Genomic DNA, 18637 nt, shown 5'->3' on the forward strand with positions numbered 1-18637 from the left:
GAGGTGTTAGAGGTGGAGATAGAGGTCCTAGAGGTGGAGCTCAAACCGCCAGAGGTGGAGGCCAACCAGCAGCAGGCCGTCTCAGAGAGGCAGTTCAGGGTGGTGGAGCCCAGCCCAGATGTTATGCACTTCCAGCCAGGCCCGAGGCTGAGTCTTCAGATGCAGTCATTACAGGTACTATACTAGTTTGTGATAGAGATGCTTCAGTGTTATTTGATCTGGGGTCTACATATTCGTACGTGTCATCTTATTTTAGCCCGTACCTAGTCATGCCTAGTGATTCATTAAGTATTTTTGTTTATGTGTCTACACCGGTGGGTGATTCTATTGTGGTCGACCGAGTTCATCGTTCTTGTATTGTAGTGTTTGGGGGTCTTGAGACACGTGTTGATTTGTTGCTTTTAGACATGGTCGACTTCGATGTTATATTGGGAATGGATTGGTTATCCCCGTACCATGCTATCTTGGATTGCTATGCCAAGACCGTGACCTTAGCCTTATCGGGTTTGCCCCGTTTAAAGTGGAGAGGGACTCCTGGTCATTCTTCCCGAAGTGTTATTTCGTATGTGAAGGCTCGGTGTATGGTCGAGAAGGGGTGTTTGGCATATTTGGCTTATGTTCGTGACTCCAGTGCTGAGGTTCCCTATATTGATTATGTGCCCGTGGTTCGTGAGTTTCCTGAGGTTTTCCCTTCAGACCTGCCGGGGATGCCACCCGACCGGGACATTGATTTCTGCATTGATCTGGCTCCGGGCACTCAGCCCATTTCTATTCCTCCATATCGTATGGCCCCGCTAGAGTTGAAAGAGTTAAAGGAACAGTTGCAGGATTTGATTGAGAACGGTTTCATTAGACCCAGTGTTTCGCCTTGGGGTGCGCCGGTTTTATTTGTAAAGAAAAAGGATGGTTCGATGAGAATGTGCATTGATTACCGGCAATTGAACAAGGTTACAATTAAGAATAAGTATCCACTGCCGAGGATTGATGATTTGTTCGATTAGCTTCAGGGTTCCAAGGTATTTTCAAATATTGACTTGAGATCTGGCTACCACCAGTTGAGAATTAGGGCATCCGATGTCCCTAAAATAGCTTTCCGCACTCGGTACGGGCATTATGAGTTCTTGGTTATGTCATTCGGGTTGACCAATGCCCCAGCAGCGTTTATGGAGTTGATGAACCGAGTGTTCAGGCCTTATTTGGACTTGTTCGTGATAGTCTTTATTGATGATATCCTGATATATTCCCGTAGCCAGGAGGAGCACGAGCAACACCTCAGAGTGGTTCTTTAGACTCTGAAGGATAGTCAGTTATATGTTAAGTTCTCGAAGTGCGAGTTCTGGTTGAGTTCGGTGGCATTCCTGGGTCATGTTGTATTAGTAGAGGGTATTCAGGTTGATCCAAAGAAGATTGAGGCAGTCAAGAACTGGCCTAGACCAGCATCAGGTACAGAGATTTGGAGTTTCTTAGGATTGGCAGGCTACTATCGTCGGTTCATGGAGGGGTTCTCATCTGTTGCAGCCTCGATGACCAGGTTGACCCAGAAGGGTGCCTAGTTCCGATGGTCGGACGAGTGTGAGTCGAGCTTTCAGAGGCTCAAGACAGCCCTGACTACGGTGCCGATGTTAGTTTTACCCACAGGTTCAGGGCCTTACACCGTTTATTGTGATGCATCTCGCATTGGACTTGGTGCAGTGTTGATGCAGGATGGCAAGGTCATTGCCTATGCTTTGAGGCAGTTGAAGGTTCATGAGAAGAACTATCCAGTGCATGATTTGGAGTTGGCAGCCATTGTTCACGCATTGAAGATTTGGAGGCATTACCTGTATGGCATGGCATGTGAGGTGTTCACGGATCATAAGAGTCTTCAATATTTGTTCAAGCAAAAGGAGTTGAATTTGAGGCAGAGGAGGTGGGTGGAGTTGTTGAAAGATTATGACATCACTATCCTATATCACGCGGGAAAGGCCAACGTGGTGGCCGATGCTTTGAGTAGAAAGTCAGCCAGTATGGGCAGTCTTGCTTATATTCCAGTCGGTGAGAGGCCGCTTGTTTTGGATGTTCAAGCTTTGGCCAATCGATTTGTGAGGTTGGATATTTCTGAGCCTAGTCGAGTATTAGCTTGCACGGTCGCTCGTTCTTCGTTATTGGAGCGTATCCGTGATCGGCAGTCTGATGATCCCCATTTGTGTGTCCTTAGAGACACGGTGCAGTGGGGGGGTGCCAAGCAGGTTACCTTAGGTGATGATGGATTTCTGAGATTGCAGGGTCGGGTTTGTGTGCCTAATGTCGATGGGCTTCGAGAGTTAATTTTAGAGGAGGCCCATAGTTCCTGGTACTCTATCCATCCGGGTGCCGCGAAGATGTATCAGGATTTGCGGCAGCATTATTGGTGGCATAGAATGAAGAAGGATATCGTTGCTTATGTGGCTCGATGTTTGAATTGTCAGCAGGTTAAGTATGAGCATCAGAGGCCTGTGGTTTATTTCAGAGGATTGAGCTTCCTGAGTGGAAGTGCGAGAGAATCACTATGGACTTCGTTACTGGACTTCTGTTGACCCGGAAGAAGTTTGATGCAGTTTGGGTCATTGTTGATAGGCTGACCAAGTCAGCGCATTTCATTCCTATGGCAGTCTCCTTTCGTCCGAGAGATTAGCTGAGATCTATATCCGGGAGATTGTTCGTCTTCATGGTGTGTCGGTATCTATCATTTCGGACTGAGGTACGCAGTTCACCTCGCGTTTTGGAGAGCAGTTTAGCGAGGGTTAGGCACCCAGGTTGAGTTGAGTACAACATTTCATCCTCTGATGGATGGACAGTCCGAGCAGACTATTCAGCTATTGGAGGATATGCTCTGAGCTTGTGTTATTGACTTTGGAGGTTCGTGGGATCAGTTCTTGCCTTTAGCAGAGTTTGCCTACAGCAACAACTACCAGTCGAGTATCTAGATGGCTCCTTATGAGGCTTTATATGGGAGGCGGTGTTGATCTCCGGTTGGATGGTTTGAGCCGAGAGATGCTCAGTTGTTGGGTACAGATTTGGTTCAGGAGGCCTTGGACAAGGTCAGGATCATTCAGGATAGGCTTCGTACAGCTCATTCCAGGCAAAAGAGCTATGCAGATCGTAAGGTTCGAGACGTGGCTTTTATGGTTGGTGAGCGGGTGTTGCTCCAAGTGTCGCCTATGAAGGGCGTGATGAGATTTGGTAAGAAGGGCAAGCTTAGCCCTAGGTTCATTCGTCCATTTGAGATCCTTGATCGAGTGGGAGAGATGGCTTATAGACTTGCATTGCCGCCTAGCTTATCAGTCGTGCATCCAGTGTTTCATGTGTCAATGCTTCGGAAATATCACGGCAATCCATCCCACGTGTTAGATTTCAGCACTGTCCAGTTGGACAAGGATTTGTCATATGAGGAGGAGCCGGTGGCTATTCTAGACCAACAGGTTCGCCAGCCGAGGTCGAAGAGTTTTCCTTCGGTTCGTATTCAGTGGATAGGTCACCCCCCTGGGCATCGACCTGGGAGTCCAAGTCCGATATGCAGGACCGGTATCCTCATCTTTTCCCCGACTCAGGTACTTCCTTCTTCTGTCAGTTCGAGGACGAACGATTGTTTTAGAGGTGGAGAATGTGACGACCCAAAAGGGTCATCACCTGTTTCTAATTGAAATCTATGTCTCTGAGGCCCTGAAAACCTCATTTAGAGTCACCTCGATTTGTGTGCGCAGTCCGGGCGCGTAGCCGGAATGCTTAAATGTGAAATCTTGTGAAAATTACTAAGTTTTGACCTCGAAATGAATAAATTTGACTTCGGTCAACATTTTAGGTAAACATACCCGGAGCCGTAATTTGACGATCTCGGAGGGTCCGTAGGAAAAATATGGGACTCGGGCGTATGCCCAGAATCGAATTCCGAGGTCCCCAACCCGAGTTATGAATTTTTAAGTGAAATTGTTCTCTGAAAATGTTTAAAGAAAATGGAAATGAAATCTAATTAGAAAGCAATGGTATCGGGCCCATATTTTGGTTCCGGCGCTCGGTACGAGTCTTATATATGTTTTGAATCACTCCTGTAAAGTTTGGTAAAAAACGGACGTTGTTTGACGTGATCCGGACCCAAATTGGGAGAATTGATGTTTAAAAGGAAATCTGAGAAATTTCATTGATCTTGAGGCTCAATTCAATGTTCATGATGTTATATTGGTGATGTGATCGCACGAATATATTCGTAGGATGTTTTTGAAGTAGTGTGCATGCTTGGTTTAGAGTTTCGAGGGCTCGGGTGAGTTTCTAGTAGGTTCCGGGATGCCTTAGGCTTTAGAAGATCAGATGTTGCAGGTTCAGGAATTTTGACAGGTCTCTGAACCCTCTTGTGCGGTCCGCGAGCAATCACGTGCGGCCGCGGAGGGGACAGCGCAGCTGCGGTCGCCTTGATCGGTCCGCGGTGGGTGCTGTGCAGCCGCGGTCGTCTTGGTGTGGTCCGCACGGGGCAATGATCCGCAGGTCTTCAGGGAGGGTCGCGGTCCTTCTTGCGCGGTTCACGGTAGGAACTTCAGAGGGGTATAAATACACGTGAATTTCAGTTATTTTACACTTTTCGAAACCCCAAAACATAAGAGGCGATTTTCCAAACAACTTTTCTTCTCCGAAACGATTGGTAAGTGATTTCTAACTTATTTTCTTCACTTCTTAACATCTTTTAACATGATTTCAACTTCAAATCAAAGATTTTCATGGGGAAATTGGGTGATGTGGGTAGAACCTAGGTTTTTCTAAAATTAGGTATTTGGACCTCAATTTGAGGTCCGAGTTCAAAACAAACCATATATTTGAATTTGTGGGGGAATGGGTAATCGGGTTTTGGTCTGAACCTCGGGTTGCGATCATGTGGGCCCGGGGGTGAATTTTGACTTTTGGGTAAAACTTTGGAAAACTCATTTTCATGCATTGGGGTTGATTCATTTAGCATTTATTAATGTGATTAAGTAACTTATGACTAGATTCGAGCGGATTGGTGGTGGAATCAAGAGGTAAAGCTATAATTGAAACTTGAGTGGTGTTCAAGGCATCGAGGTAAGTGTTTGGTTTAACCCTAGCTTGAGGGATTAGGAGTTGAGTCATATTTGCTACTTGCTTCTTGTTGAGTACGACGTATAGGCATGGTGACGAGTATCTATACGTTGGTGTCAAGCATGACCGTGGGTCTTAACCTGAAAGTTGTTGTGTTTTTGAATGACACCTTGTATACTTTAATTAATGATCCTCTATAATTAAGTATTTCCATTAATTGAACTGAGTACTAGCAAAGTGAGATTGGTTATAGCTGATTCTCCCTTGCCAGGATGACTATTTCGATATCCTTGTTCCCTTGCCGGGAAGTTATTTGTTACTTATGTTCCCTTGCCGGGATTTCTTGTGATTGTGTGATAAACTGAAATGGGAGCGGGTGGTACGCCTACTACAAGACATTATGAAATGGGAGCGGGTGGTGCGCCTACCAGAAGATATTATGAAATGGGAGCGGGTGGTACGCCTACCACAAGATATTATGAAATGGGGGCGGGTGGTACGCCTACCATAAGATATAATAAAATGGGAGCGGGTGGTACGCCTATCACGAGATAGAATAAAATGGGAGCGGGTGGTACGCCTACCACGAGATATGAGAAATGGGATCGGGTTGCACGCCTGCAACAAGAGGAAACTGAAAGTGAAAGTTGCCTTTATTTTCTTCATTTGTGATAGGAGTTATAGTGCTAGCTTCCTTATTATTCCCTGTTATTTCTTTTAACTGCTATCCCCGAAGCATGTTCCCCTTCCCCAGCTTTAACTGCTTATTACTTGTTTACTTTTCCGCCATATATTATATAACTGTATAGATTTATCTGGAGTCTGGTCCTAGACTCGTCACTACCTCGCGGGGTTAGGCCAGACACTTACCCAGCACATGGGGCCGGTTGTGCTGATACTACGCTCTGTGCTCTTTTGCACAGATCCAGGTTTTGGACAGCAGCAGTAGCGCGGGAGCCAGCCTTCAGTCCAGTGAGACACTGAGGTAGCCTTGCAGGCGTTCGCAGGCCCGGCGTCTCCTCTATCTTTTATTTCCGTCTGTTATCTCATATATTCGAGACAAACAGTTTATATTTTCTTTCAAACGGTTGTATTTAGCACTCTTAGAAGTTCGTGAGTAATGTGACACCAGTTCTTGGGTAGAGGCATATGTTGATTCTCGCATTATTGTTCAGTTTTCTTTAAATTTAAGTCTTCCCCATATTTATTTAATTCCGTTGCTTTCATGCTATCGTCGATAATTGTTAAAAGAAGTAATTGTTAACGAAGTAAGCAGTTAAGGATTGACTTGCCTAGCTCTCATTAGTAGGCGTCATCACGACTCCCCAGGGTGGGAAATCCAGGTCGTGACATCCGCAGTGGACATCTCCCCAGTGTTTCAGACTTGTGAGTAGACCGCGATGCCATTTTGTGCGGTCCGCGATGGATAGGTAGTGGGCCCCAGGTCCTTTTTCTATAAATAGAACCTGAGGCCTTCATTTGAAACTTTTCGCTCTTCTGCACACTAAATAGAAAAAAATACTGTTCATCCACGCCCTAACTGCACGAATTCAATCACTCACTCTCATTCATCTGTATTGCATCATGTTACTGGTATTTTTAATCTTCCCTTAGTCTTTAATTGTGTTTATTTTCTTTTAATTGATTAGTTATACGTCTTCTTCTTCCCTTTTTCTTTAAATTTTTTAGCTTAGGGTTGCATAATGTTCTTAGATTAGGATTAATTAGTTAAATACAATGATTAACTACCTAGTGGGTTCATAATATGTGCATTTAGGCTCAAAATTAGCAAAATCTAAAACCCTAGGTTGGTATTACTACTTGTGGCTGACAGCGGTCCGCAGTGGTTTTATTGCGGTCTGTGGTGCTTCTCCGCGGTTCGCAATGCCATTTTGTGCGGACCGCAATGGTGAAACTTCAGAAAGTAAAAAATTGAGAACCGCGGTCGTGGTAGATTTTGTGCGGTCCGCGGTGCTATTTTGTGCGGTCCGCGGTGGCATTTATCAGAGAGTGGGTACTCTAACCCCCACCTCAATGCGGATCGCGATGCTATTTTGTCCGGTCAACGGTGGTCCTTTTGCGGCCGCACTACATTTTATGCGGTCCGCAGTCTGCTATCTGCAACTATTTTCTTCTGTTTCCTGCAATTATATCATTCACTGATTTTTCTGATTCTAACAGGCTTAAAATGAATTCCACTTGTAGAAAATGGTTAAATTATGAGGCGGTGATGGAAACCAAAGGGGAAAAGGAGAGTCCTCCCGGGGTAGGGTACAAAGCATGATCAGATTGACCCCACAAGTCCGGCAGGCAATCAAAGATACCAGAAAGTTAATAAGAGCTGCGGATAGAGCTACTTCCTATTCGGGAAGTGAGTATGTGCCCTCCAGGGAGGCATCATTCCATGTTAGAGTATGTTCCTGATTGGTCGGAAAGGCGAAGATTGGGAGATATACCTCCGAGCACTCCTACTGCTCAAGCTTCAGTGGCAATTTCTTCTGAGTCGTCTGAGGGCTCAGCTGAGAGCGGTGATGATGTTTCTTCTACCTCACCTACAGCTTCAACACCCGGTGAGGATCCCGTAGAAGAAGGAGGGGGTGAGCCCCAAGTAGGAGGGGTGGAGAGAACCAGGAAACCGGAGGCTTAGCAAGATAGGTTTGTTAGTGAAGTAGCATACCATGAGTTCAGAGAATGGTGGCCCGAGAGGAAGTTAATACCTGAACAGAGATTCATTGACAAGGATCTCCTGCCTCACAACCCAAATGTGCAGAGGCAATTCAGAGAGAGGTCGGGCTGGGATTATTTCATTGGCAATGTTGAGGATGCAAATGAGCACTTGGTGAAGGAGTTTTACACTAATGTTGCCCACATCAAAAAGGGCACTACAGTGACCAAGGTGAGAGATTTGAAAGTTAAGTTTGATGGAAAAATAATCAATGACTACTTGGGCTTCCCGGAAGAGAATGAGACTTTATACTTAGAAAAGGTAGCATTGGGGAGGATGCCTGTTCGTGGTTAGTAGAGTAGTTGGCAATCCTAGGTACCACCCCAGCATGGTTGACAGCGGAGGTCAAAATTTTGAGAAGAACCCTGAACTTCGAGGCGAAAGGGTAGGAGACATACTCACGAGAACTCTCTTCCTATCTCCCGAGCTATTCTGGTGGCATCTATCATGGCGGGGTACCCGATCAACATCGGGAATGTTATGTTCAGGGTGATTACACGGGTGGTGAACGAAGGTGATAGATCCTACTCAGCCTCTTTTGGCTACCCCAGATATGGCCCCAGGTCCCTCTACTACCTCTACCCCAGATATTCCCTCCTCTTTAGCCTACACATTGACTGCCCACCATTTAAACCAGACCTTTGCCAGTATCAACAACTAGATGCAGGCAGCCACTTCTAAGCTATCTGTACTTTCTACCTCGGTGGCATCCCAATCAGTACCCCCTTAGTCGCAGGTCCCACAGTCAGTAGAGGACACTCTCAAGGAGCTTTTGGAAAATCGGAAGAAGCTCCTGGAGAAACCGCAATTAATATTGGACGCTATAGGTTCTCATGGAAAAGCATTAAAGGAGTTGACCAAAGAAACAAAGAAATTGAGAAAGACTCGGGCATCGAAGGAGTCAGTGAAGGAATTGAGGGTGAAGGTAGAGAAATTGAAGGCTGATCACTTGCCTTTGGACCTTTTATTACATGACCCGGCTCCAGCAGCCCAGCCTCAACCGGAGCAGGAGATAGAGAGGCCAGCAAAGAGGAAGAGGGTGATTCCCCGTGCTGATGATGATGGGATAGAGTTGGAGGAGCCGCAGGGAGGTTCCTCTAGCCAGCCTCAGGCCCCAATGCAGGCCCAGGTCCCAGTGGAGACACAGGTTATAGGTATCCAGTCACAGGTTCCCGAGCAGTCCGAGGACCCAGGGACCCAGGCTCATGATCCCATGCAGACAGAGGGCCAATAGGAAGTTCTGTTTACTCTCTATCTTTTATTGATCTTATTTTGGTTAGTTAGTATTGAGGACAATGCTATCTCTCATTTGAGGGGGTATGCACTATTTTGGATGATTTGGGCTGTATATATGACATTACTTTCTTTTTATTATGCTTTCTTTTTATTTTTGGCATGTACATAATTTGACCATTTTAGTTCACTTTTCGTACTTTGCAACTTTGGCCTATATATATAGTTACTTTGTGATGTATATATTCATTCCCCCTTATGTATATTCATCTAAAACCCCTTTAGTACATATTCATTCTACTTTCCGCATTTTCTCTTTCATAGCTTCTTATTTCATTTTGATAGCTTCTTATTTTGAGTTTTGCGTTCAATAAGCTTTTGGTTTTCTTAATGCCACGGTTCTTTCCAAAGGTGAAATTTGTGTGAACTGGGTGGCTCTTCCCTATGATGGATGGAATGACAACCTTCTTAAGGATTTGAGTCTATTTTCTTTTGCTTTTTTGTGTAAATAGTAGCTAGTGAGTAAGGGTGCCTCAAGCAAAGCTTCACTTGGGCCTAACACATTTGCCTTTGATCCTATTGTCAAAAACAAATTGTTGTGTATAAGATGGTGAAAGTTGTGACCTTGAGACTCTTGTATTGGCCAATAATCATCAAGTGGTTTTTCGGGACCATTCGTGTTGCTCAAATCTTAGCTAAGGTTGTTGTGGGACCCTGACTCTGTCTCTTTAGCAATCCTATAGATTGTGTGGTAAGAATTTGAATTGCAAGTCTAAGTCCCGAGCCATTAGTCTAGAACTTGCCCTGAATGTTTGTCTAGGCAAAATTTTAAGTGTAGTTTGACTTGAGATGTGATTATAGGCTCTCCTTGATTCGAATGATGTCTTAAAAACTTCTATAGGCTACCAATGATAATATCTCTAGTCAACCCTTTTGAGCTATAGACCTTTTTCTTTCAAAAACCACGATACAAGCCTTTACCCGTTCTAAAAATACCCTCTCGTGGCACCCGATCTTTCCTTAGCACAACAAAAGCATAAGTTTGGGGGGAGAGACGAGGAGTGCGACAAAGTGGTAAAAGGTATAAAATGAAGAAAAGGAAAGTCAATGAAAAAGAAAGAAAATCAAAAAGTCAAAAAGAATGATCAATGTAGAAAAAAATGAAGGAATTTAATAAAAGTAAAGAAAATGAAAGGTGTGGTAAGTTAAGAAAGGAGAAAAAGGTTTGAAATGAACAAGAAAGAGTGATAGTGTGTCTCTCTAACCCCTAATAAAGAAGTTAATGACTCAAAGAGTCAAGAGAATGTGTGCCAAATTGAAGCAAATGAAGTGCTTAAGGGAAGATGGAACCTACCTAGACCAAATATTTCCTACCCTGAACCAAAAGTTTTCACTATATCTCCACAAAAGCACTATATGATCTTGAGTTGAATGAAGCTTACATTAGTGGTGACTCAGGGGCAAGCTTGTGGTACTTGGAGCCGGACTTGTGACCTTTCTTTGAGAGAGATGAGTTTGTTTTCCACAATCCTCGTTCTGAGTGCTACAATCTAAAAGTGAGGTTTGCTTAAGGAGAGTTGAGGAGTATGAGTTTGGGTTCTACAATGACCAAAGTAGAAGAAAGAGTTTCTTTGATAGGTTGAGTCAACTCTTGGTGCTCTTGTGTCGCACTAAATCCATGGTGCTTAGAAGGTCGAATGTTGTTAATGATTCATTTGAATTGAGGGCAATTGTTAGTCCCAATTGATGCTAGATGAGGTCACTTTAGGTCAACTGAATTTTCTTTGATTTACTCTTAAGGAGGTGGGTCTTATTTTGTTTGCTTGAGGACAAGCAAAAGCTTAAGTTTGGGGGAGTTGATAACTAGGGATTCTAGTTCATTTTATACTCTTTTTACTTGAGTTTTGATTAAAAATGTATACAAAATAGTCTCAAAGGCTTACATGTTGTACTTGTTTGCAGGGTTTGGTAAAAAAGGTGACAATTAGTCAAAACCAGCTCAAAAAGGAGTGAAACATGCACAAGTACCAAGAACAAGTCAAAGCACAACTGCAACAGGCCCACTGCGGCCATAAGCCATTTAGTGCGATTCGTAGTGAGGAGATTCAGAGAGGTTCACTTTTGGAGCCTAAGGCAATGCGGACCGCGGAGGAGTTCGTGCGGTCACTGTGGCCTCTTTGCGGCCGCAACCCATTTTGTGTGGTCCGCAAAAATGGGAGTTCAGAGAGTTGGGAGTTTGGAGATTAAGGCCAATGCGGTCCGTGGTTCTTTTTGTGCGGACCGCAGTTGAAGCCACCACGGCCGCGGTGCATTTTATGCGGCCCGCGGTGGCCAGATCCAGAGAATGAATTAAGCCGAGAAGCCTCATTACGGTCCGTGGTACATTTTGTGCGGACCGCAGTACCTCGTCAGGGGTATTTTTGTCCAGAAAATTCGGCCTAGTATAAATACTTTCTTTTCACATTTTAGGGAATCTTTTGTAATCTGCAAAAGACCAGAGCACATGAACAGCTGTGTTTAGCTATTTTGAGTAATTTGTAGCTAGTTTAGCACTGAAACTTCAATTATTAGTTTGTAATTAAATCATATGGGTTATTCTTCATCTATTTCTCTATTTTCTTTCGTTATTATGAGTAGCTATACCCATTAGCTAGGGTTGTGGCTCAACCCTAGTGTGTGTATTTGATGGGTCTTTTGATTTAAGGCTTAGGTGTTTCTAGGTAGTTGATATTTAGACTGATTTGTGTTTTTTATGTTGAATTAGTGGTTGCAAATACTAATTTGTGCCTATTTGACTTGGGCTCTTCTTGAGAAAGAGAGCTTGAGTCTAGGAAAATCAGTCCAACAAGGAATTAGGGTGTAATCAAGAGATTGATAGCCCCAATTAAAGGGTTAAACCTAGAGATAGTAATACCCGACTTGAGCATGTATTTCTTGAACAATTTTGACACCCAATTAATCTTGAGAAAGTCAATTAGGGTAAAGTCACTCAAGCTACCGAGAGGTATAGAGTGAGTAATTCCGTGCATTGGCTATATAGCAATCCCCAACATAACGTCTTTGTCTTAGGCTTTAGATCCCGTCAAGTATTCACCTAGGAGAAAGTCACTTCCCTAGTGCCTCTTTAACTATTTAGAAAACCTTACAAGCAATCATTCTTAGTTTAATTTAGCTTATCATTAGCATAAATATTAGAAGTAATAACCAACCAAAAGATGATTGGAAGAGTAATTAAGAGCACTACGCATTTCTAGTTTAGATAGGAATCCAATTCCCACTTCTAGCTCCCTGTGGATTCGATCCCGACCATCTCGGGTAAAAGCTGCTTCGACCACTCTCGCCACTTTGTAGTGGTGTATGGTTGGCACCGATCATGTACTTTGCATATTTGGGCACTTCTTGTAAGATGTCAACCAATGAAATATTAATTTGCACCTGCTTTAAAATATCAAGAAACTTTTTATATGCAGCGTTATCTTTTACTTTCTGCAATCTTTGAGGGAACGGAGGTGGTGGCCTTGCAACCACTGGTGGGGGTTGCTCAGCCACCGCCTCTCCAGCTGGCTTCTCAGACTCCTTAGATTTTTTTGATGTTGATTATATAGTGGCTGGCCTCTCATTAAAAGTCACCTGTTTGCTCTTTTTCAACTGAACCTCTTCTAATTGTCTCCCATTCCTCAATGACACGGCATTAAGGGATGCCTTAGGATTAGCTTCAGTGTCACTTGGAAGAGCTCCAACTGGTCTAGTGTTTTGAGCACTGGCAAGCTGTCCCATTTGGCGCTCCAAATTTCTGAAATCGGTCCTGAGCTGTTGATTGTCAAGCAATAACTTCTTCAAGAAATCATTCGTATTCTCTTCTACCTGTTGAGGTGGCTTCTACGGTTGATTGAAATTTCATTGGGGTCTATAATGAGTCTGATTCGGCTGATTTCCACCCCATGAGAAATTGGGATGATTCTTCCAATTTGGGTTGTAAGTGTTCTCATATTGTGCATTCTGATTCATTAGACCCCTGCTTTGCTGTCCCACGTAGTATATAGATTCAGGATTCGTGGGGCACATGTCACTCATATGATTGTCACCACATAATTCGCAGCAAATAGCCATTTGTTGTACATGTTGCATCTATTGTGTCTGTTGCATTGTCATTCTATTCACCTGGTTTGCCAATTTTGCTATATCAGCTCTCATAGCCGAGAAGTCATCAAGCTCAATCAACCCGGTTGCTTTCTGTTTAATTGCCTTGCGTGAATCCCCACCTCCTTGCCAGTTATGATCATTAGCAGTGAAGTTATTCAACAAGAGTTGGATTTCACTATATGGTTTCGCCATGCAACTACCCCACAAGCTGAATCAAGATTCATCTTTAAGGTCCCATCTAGCCCGTCAACAAAAGTGTGTCCCAATACCTCATCAGTCTGACAATGGTGCGGGCAACCCAATACCTCATCAGTCTGACAATGGTGCGGGCAATCTCTGAGTTGCTTCTTGTATCTTTCCCAATCTTGACGAAGTGTCTCGCCATCCCGTTGTTCGAACCCAAGAATCTGACTCCTTAATGACTTGTCTTCTTGGTTAAGAAAAACTTGATTAAGAATTTCCTTGCTAGATCATCCCAAGTGTGGATTGAGTTCGCGGGCTCTTTCTGTAACGATTCCTTAGCTTCCCCCAGTAGTGAAAAGGGAAAAAGTGTCATCCTGACATAGTCTTTGGAAACGTTCAGATAATTGTAGGTATCCGTAATTTCCAAGAAATTTTGAATGTGCCTGTAACAACCCGACCCGTCGTTTTGAACTTTTGCACTTTGATCGCTAGTTCTCGGGCATGACTTGCCCCGTGTGATGTATTATGACTGATGTAAATCATTGGTTTTGGGTTTTACGGAAATCGGTATGAATTTGAAAGAACAGTCTCAGTTGAAAACTTTGAATTTGAAAGGTTTGACCAAGAGTTGACTTATTTGTATATGAGCTCGGATCAGAATTTTTATGATTTTGGTTAGCTTTGTTGGGTGATTTATGACTTAGGAGCGTGGTCGAAATTGGTTTTGGAGGTCCGATGTAGAATTAGGCTTGAATTGGCGAAATTAGTATTTTGGTGATTTCCGGTCGATAGGTGAGATTTTGATCCGAGGGTCAAAATGGAGTTCCGAGAGTTGTTGTAGCTTCGTTATGTCATTTGGGGTGTGTGTGCAAAATTTTAGGTCATTCGGACGTGGTTTGGTTAGGTTTTTGATCGAAAGCGTATTTCGAAAGTTTTTAGAAAACTTAGGCTTGAATTTAATGTGAATTGATGGATTTGATGTTGTTTGAAGTGTTTTGATGATTGGAACGAGTTTGAATAAGGTATTGGGTCATGTTCGTGCTTTTGGTTGAGGTCCCGGGGGCCTCGAGGTGATTTCGGGTGGTTTTCGGAGAAATTGGAATTTGTGTTGCAGCTTTAGATTTACTGCTTTTGGAATTTCCGCATCTGCGGTTTGTGGACCGCAGATGCGGCGTTGCAGATGCGGGTGTTTCATCGCAGAAGCGGAAAAGGGTCAAATGGGCTGAGACCGCAGAAGCGGCTATGCAGACCGCATCTGCGAAGACGCAGATGTGGGGAAAGGATCGCAGATGCGAGTTTTAGATGGCAAGTGATTTCCGCAGAAGCGGAGGAAGAACTGCATATGCGGTACCGCAGGTGCGTGTTTGGACCACAGATGAGGGTCCTGGGTCATAAGTGAAATCCACAGAAGCGGATGTTTTTCTGTAGAAGCGGAAGCACAGATGCGCTTTTTGGATTGCAGATGCGAAAGAGCTGGGCAGAAGGTATAAAAATGCCCTTTCGCGATTTTCAGTCATTTGCTCATCATTTTGTGCGATTTTGGAGCTCCAAGCTGTGATTTCAAGAGGGGATCAAGTGTATCCGCAGAGGTAAGCTACTTGGGCCTTATACCTTGTGTTTATGGTGATTATATCATTGCTTAATCATGAAAATTTGTGGAAATTAGAGGAAGAGTTGGGAAATTAGGGCTTGAAATTGGAGAGTAAATTTTTAGAATTTGAGTGACCATATGAGGTCGGATTTGAGAACTTTTGATAGGTATGAACTTGTGGGGTGATAAGAAATCTAATGATGTGAAAATTTCTGAGTTTCGAGAAAAGGGTCCGGGGCTCGGGTTTTGGTAATTTCGGAATTTGTGCCCGTTATTGATTGTTTTCGCTTGGGCTTTGTTCCCTTAGCATATTGTGATGCATTCGTTCTGATTTTGGATAGATTCGACACGCGTGGAGGCCGATTTGAGGGGCAAAGGCGTCGCGAGCTAGAGATTTCGCCGGTTCGAGGTGAGTAATGATTGTAAATGATATCCTATGGGTTTGAAACCCCGGATTCGCACATCGTAGTGCTATATTGAGATGAGACACACGCTTGATGATGAGCGTGGGGTCGTTTACTATTGGGGATTGTGACTTGGTCCGTCCCGATTGACGCTTTTACCGCGTATTTGATTGAAACTTATTTGTTATCATCATTATTTGGACTGATTGCCATCTTTGGGCTTCGAGCCAACTATTTGAACCCTCCAGGGATTTTTATCACTATTTCTTTACTATTTTGACCTACTACTTGAACTCAGTCGTACTGTTTTCCATTGTTTTACAACTCAGTCACTTTTACTCGGTTTTGAAACTAAAATGATATATTAAATGATGTTTTGGGCTGAGAACTACTGTTTTACTAATGCCCGAGGGGCTTATATGATTTCTAGACTGAGTACGGCTAAGATCCAGATGTGAGGATACTATGGGATCGGGATGCGCGCCGCAGCAATGTTATACTGATATTGATATGAGGCCAAGGGCCTAGATTTGATGCCACGAGATGGTTTGATATTGCGCTTGAGCCGTAAGGGGCCCTTCCCAGAGTCTGCACACCTCTTGTGAGCGCTGTCGACGAAATATATGGATCGGGCTGCACGCCGCAGCGATATATGGACCGGGTTGCACGCCGCAGCGGTGCTGGCACTGTTTTATGTGTTTACTTTATTTCATTTGTCTGCCATTATCTGTTGTTTGTGCTACTTCATGTGATATCTATCTGATCGTCTGGCATTATCTATTAATTGAGTTTTGTGCCAGAGGGGCGGATTTCCGTGTTTATCTGCACTATTGTTTTGCACTCATTTGCGTAACCGTTGAAAAAGTCATTTTTAAAAGAGGTTTAAACTGAGCTAAGATGTTTTTTCAAAGATTTCACAGTTTCACTGCTTTTATTCAAAGGGTTTTAGACTACTCTATACAGCATGTTGATGCACTTTTTGTGATTTCTTACTGCTCAGTTATTATTTACCTTTATTACTCACTGAGTTGGAGTACTCACTTTACTCCCTGCACCTCGTGTGCAGATGCATGTATTTGTTCACCCGGTAGCGGGTTTTGAGCTGGTCGAAGGCTAAGTTATCGGAGTTTAGTGAGGTGACTGCCAGCGTTCGCAGCACCGCATTTCTTCCTTTTGTTTACCAGTCCTATTTTATATGTTTCAGGCCTTGCAGTTGTATTTATACTTTAATAGATGCTCGTGACTTGTGATACCCCGGTTTGGGTTGTGTTTGGGTTGTATTCTGCACTTAATAAAGAAAACTTTTGTTTAAACTGTGGTTATTTAATTATGCTAGAACTGTTTATTAATATTAACTATTCTGAAAAGGCGAAATGGGTTGGTTGGCTGGCCTTGTCTTCACGAGAGGCGCCATCACGACCGGATCGGGGTCTGGGTCGTGACAGTGCCTCTGCAAATCTTCATGAGATAGACCCACATATTGCCCTGTGGATTGAATCAGTTGTACCATGTACTGTTTGAGTTCAAAATGCCCTGTGATCTCAGGCTTCACAATAGCCTGAGTCATATTAGCAATATTGGGCCTTGTGTCTTCTATCACTGCACATTTTGCATTACCCGCCATCTCTATTCGCTGTGGTTGAACTAAGATGTCCAACACTCTTTCTATTCTAGTTCTAGCTTCGACCTCCCTCCTCCCTCTGTGAAGTGTCCGTTCAATTTCAGGATCAAGAGGAAGGAGATTGTTTGCGCTTCTACTCCTCCGCATTCAAGAGAAGAGCCTGTATTAACACAAATAAGGTAAACTGAAAATTAAAACTTGAACAAATAACTAATAAAAGCTTAAGTCAGCAAAGTAGCTAATTTTTAAGTCCCCGGCAACGGCGCCAAAAACTTGTTGCTCCCAAACGCACATGCAAGTATATGTGGTCATACAAGTAATAAAATGATAAGTCGAGTGTCGAATCCACAGAGACTTATATCAACTACTCACTAACTCACCAATATTGTTAATCAGTCAAGCTAAATTCGCGTTCAAGAGTTTAATTATACTAAACTACAATTCTAAGTAATGACTAAATTATCAAGCAGTAGAATAATTGTTATGTATTCAATAGAGACAAATATTTCAGGGTTGTGATCAATTCACCAATCCTATTGTGTTCTAGTTAACTCTCCCTCTCATACAATTCACTCATGGTTGCTAATTAATCGATAATTGCTCTCAAAGCCTTCTCCCGAAGTACTACTCGCCTATTCAAAATAGATTAACGCCTATATTCTTATGGATCAATCTATTAAGAACGTATTAAGATTACAATATTTAATTAAGCACGGTGACTAGGTATATCCCTATCCTAATCACAAATCCGCCCTCCTAAGGGTTAAGATCATGCTCTCTTCAATTCTTCTCTAATCTAAACACGGCTTTCCCAAGCATAGCATAGATAGTAAATAGAACCTAACTGTTGGCCAGACAATTAAGCAATTAATCACAGAATTTAAGAAACAACCATATATTAGTGAATTATAATCGAGGTTAAGTCAACGTTAAACAACAATATTCATGGCTAAATCACAACCCCAGAATAATGGGTTTTTAGCCACTCATGATACTAGCAAACAATTGCATAAGTTTTGAATAATTGAAAATACTAGAAAAGATGAAGAAATCTGAGATGTTCTTGCTCCCGGATGTTTCTTGTGTGTATTTTTCCTCCAAAATGGCGTCTCCCCCTCAAAAATAGGCTTAGTCTTTCTTTTATACATGTTGGGTAGGTATATGGCCGAATAAATTGTGTCCCGGGCAAAATAGGACAAAATCACGTCAACGGCACCCTGGACAACGCTAGGCACCAACCAGGGCGCTGCCCAAAATTCAACTACTATTTCCAGCGCCACAGGTGGCGCCAGGCACTGCCTGTGGCGCCCAAATGCCTAATTCGTCCGGTTTTGTTCATTTTGGCTCTAATTTTGCGCGTTTCGCCCCCAATTGCTCCCAAATCATTCCTACACATAAAAACACTTCAAATTAATATAAATCATAGCATTTAACATCCCAAATTCACGAAACAAAAGTAAAATATGAGGCGATATACATAGAAATATATATGCTTTAAGCTAAGCATCATGTATATGGTTAAAATCGGGCTTGCCCGATTTTGCTATTTAATCGAGAACATGGGATCATGTCGAGGGTCAGCCTCGTAATGGATCAGGCCAGATCACGAAGATGAGGTGTCGAGTTCAAGAATCGAGGTGCTCGTCGAGATCGAGGCCAGCAGCAATCGAGAC

The sequence above is a fragment of the Nicotiana tabacum genome, chromosome 8, assembly GCF_000715075.1.
Source record: "Nicotiana tabacum cultivar K326 chromosome 8, ASM71507v2, whole genome shotgun sequence".
NCBI classification, from domain to species: domain Eukaryota; kingdom Viridiplantae; phylum Streptophyta; class Magnoliopsida; order Solanales; family Solanaceae; genus Nicotiana; species Nicotiana tabacum.